The sequence below is a fragment of the Trichechus manatus genome, unplaced genomic scaffold (genome assembly GCF_000243295.1).
Source record: "Trichechus manatus latirostris isolate Lorelei unplaced genomic scaffold, TriManLat1.0 scaffold00045, whole genome shotgun sequence".
NCBI classification, from domain to species: Eukaryota; Metazoa; Chordata; class Mammalia; order Sirenia; family Trichechidae; genus Trichechus; species Trichechus manatus.
In genome coordinates, this window is record NW_004443981.1 from 2,146,348 (window position 1) to 2,149,678 (window position 3,331).

General features: G+C 44.3%; 1 protein-coding gene across 3 annotated transcripts in view; it reads right to left on the minus strand.

Moving 5' to 3' along the window:
• FOXN3 (forkhead box N3) overlaps nt 1–3,287 on the minus strand; it is a 454,396-nt gene extending 451,109 nt beyond the window's left edge. For all 3 annotated transcript variants that reach the window (XM_023731693.1, XM_023731689.1, XM_023731694.1), the window contains exon 1: nt 3,080–3,287. The gene's annotated coding sequence lies outside the window, so the exon portion shown is untranslated. The remainder of the gene's footprint in view (nt 1–3,079) is intronic.
• Nucleotides 3,288–3,331: the final 44 nt, after the last annotated feature.

Here is a 3,331-nt window from a genome sequence, read left to right on the forward strand (position 1 = left end):
GCCCTCCCTCCACACCCCACCCATGGAATCCGTTGAAGAAACAAGGGAAATTTGCTGCTTTTCAAAAGATTGACATGTTAATTGAATAAGACTTAAAACTGGCTATTTTCAATTAAGATAAAGCACTACAATACTATAAATATCACCGTGATTGGAAGGGAGATATTTCTAAATGAATATCAAGAACGGAAAATGTAAAGAGTACCATTGATAAGATACAGAAGCATAAGAAATGCCTTAATTTTATATTTACAAGCTTCAGTTTCCATGACCAAAGTCAAAATTTAGGAGAGGGCCTCCATGGTTATTTTTCACTTAACGAAGTGAATGGGGGTGGGGTTGGAGGGGGGGCGGAGTCTCCAAATCTCTCCTTTCTTTACTGCCCTCACTGAAAACCATTCCCAAGATACTGGAAATGTTTGCAACAGGAATTTGGAGAACCTCTCAATTTACTCTAAACATTGAAGCATTCTTTCCCATCCACAAAAGAAAGGGAAACTTTTCTAAGTTGACTGAATAATAATAGCTGCAGTTTTGAAACCGTTCTTCTTTCCATTTAGGGGTTTTTCCTTTCCCCCTGCAGCTACTGAGAACACCGTCTCTGACACTTTCCAAAGCACCAGACAGTCTTCATTTATGCCCGCATAGGGAGCCTCAGGCTTCCAAAATGCCCACAGCTCCGAGTTCAATTGCTTCAGTCCAACTTTGAACACTCTCGCAAACAAAACAGCTTCACTTATACCTTCCCCCAGCTAATTCTTCGTCCGCAGATAACATTCTAGTCTTCGGGGCTCTAAAAGGAGTTCGGCTTCCAAGAGCAGACATAGAAATCAGTTTGACTGCACATTCTTTTCAGCCTGCCCTTGGCACAAGTCAGAAGTCGCAACATGCTAAGTTAGCGCGTGTGCCCATGCCTGCTTGTAGGCTTTTTCGTCGCATACTTTCAATAAAAATACAGTTATGAAATGCAGGAGACGGCGCATTTGGGGTTGTTGTTGTAAAGTGACCTTGATTTGACAGGCACCGTCTCAGGTTTCAACAGATTCCGTGGGAAAGAGAAAGCATGTTCTCCAAGATCTGCGATGACATGCAGGGCTGTTGTTGTTGTTGTTCTAAGTGCTGGTCGGGGTTGTGTGTGTGTGTCTGTGTGTGTCTGTGTGCTGGGGGTGTGGAGTTACTCTTCTCTGTTTCCATGACAACCATGTCTCCACTCCTCAGTTATTAGATACCATCCACTTCCTGTGTCTAAATTCCTGGGCCAATCAGAAAAGTGTTTATACGTTTAACAACTTCTGGGACAGGGCTTCTTTAATGAGGGGCTTTAAGGCTCACGTGAAGACGTCCAGGGGCCTTATGTTCTGCTTCTAGCTGTAACATTTCACAGTAGTCACTATTTCATACTCTTAAAGGCCCTTTTTCTTGGATGCGAAATGCCTTCTCCTCAATCCAGATGCCACAATTTCTTGGAAGAGTCTACAAGCTGATTGTGATTGTTGCCCGTCACTGTCTTTTCCGTCACTGTCTCAGACTTAAACTTATTGCGTGGAACATGTTAATGCACCAGCCACTTCAGTTCTCAAAGTAATGATACAGTTAGGCATCCATCTGCCGATGGTAATATTTAAATAAACCAAAACCAACCCCGTTGCCGTGGAGTAGATTTGGACTTACAGTGACCCTACAGGACAGAGTAGACCTGCGCCACAGGGTTTCCAAGACTGTAATCTTTACGGGGAACAGACTGCCACATCTTTCTCCGGCGGAGCGGCCGGTGGGTTCGAACCATCGACCTCTTGGGGAGCAGCCGAGCGCTTAAACCAGTGCGCCACCAGGGCTCTTTGCGATTTAAATACATCAAAAATAATGTTCAGGAAAAATTCCTCTACGTTGAACAACTTTGCACTCTACAACTTACGGATTGAAATAACTGGGAATGTATTGTAAAGCAATCCGTCTATAAACGTAAGCTAGTAGCTGACGCCTCCAAAGAAATTTGTCACCAAAATGGCCTACTTTATCTGGGTAGAAACAACAACAAATCAAACATCCAGGTAGCTCAAGCCAACGGCGCCTGACTTAAACATCTATCTTGCAGAAATCTGAGCACAAGACGGCGAAGGTGAAAAAGACGGCTTGATTTTAAAAGAAGGTTTTGGGTGACTGTTTTCATAAGTCTCAATCCTACTGACCAATCAGGGGAAGAGAAGAAGTGGGGCCCCAGTCGTCTGGGCAGTCTTCCGAGCTCCGCACCCGCCAGCTCCTCTCCTCTCTAAGGCAGAGCTGGCGATCAATGAAGAACAGGGAACAAAAGGAATATAACAGGATGTCTTCCTTAGCTAGGGAAAATGATTCCCTTTTTCTTCAATGAGCCGGTCGCGCCCTGCCTACGCCAGCTCCACATGGGAGCTCCCAGCCGACCAGACCTTTCGGGGAGGCACATTTTACATTCGCAATCATGTGTCCCAAGTGCTAGCAAATGTGTCACCTTAAGCACAGCGTGTGGCGGAGGGCTCCCTGAACCCAACCAATGGAAACGAATAAATAAACTAAATTAATAACCTCACAATTAAAAGCTGCCGAGAAAGATTGCGTTTCCCTGCCCTAAATGTCATCCCCGGAGTATAAACAAAGCATGAAAAAGAGTCTCTCCGGCTCGAGAGAGCCGTAATCATGGTTTTCTCCTCCAAACACTGTTTCTCCAAAAAGGGAAATATTTTTACTCCCCTCAACGGAAACTCTCTCATCTGTCTATGTCACATCAGGATAACCAGTTATAGCATTTGAAAAGAGGTTTCCACTGCCCACGGATTTGACACTCTGCTTATAATTGATAGCAAAGCAGTTGCAACAGCAATGCTGTAAACTCTGCCCAAGCCAAACTCCACATTTAACACGTTAGTTCCTTGAAAATAAAAGTAATGCCCACACAACTGGGCTGCTCGAGAAGTAATCAACAGAAGTCCATCCATTATTTGATCATTTTTAAGAAATATTCATCTGTCTGACATTTTTAAACAACAATTTTTAAAACGACGATTCACAAATTCCTGGGAAACTTTTTTTTTTTTAATGAACTTACTTTTGAGCCAAAACTAATGAAAATAAGCGACTTGCCATCGCTGGGTCTTCCCCACTCGGGACTGCAGGCTATAAATCAATCTGAAACTAGGTGGAAATACCGGGACCGGCACCTTAAAAAAAATCAAAGGGTGCCCCAAAATGCAGCAGCCTGCACGCCAAGGGCTCTTCATGACAATGCTGCACCCGAGCAGCAGATTAGGAGGCAGGAAATGAGCCCCCACGTTCATTACCTTCGATCGCTGCCCCCCCA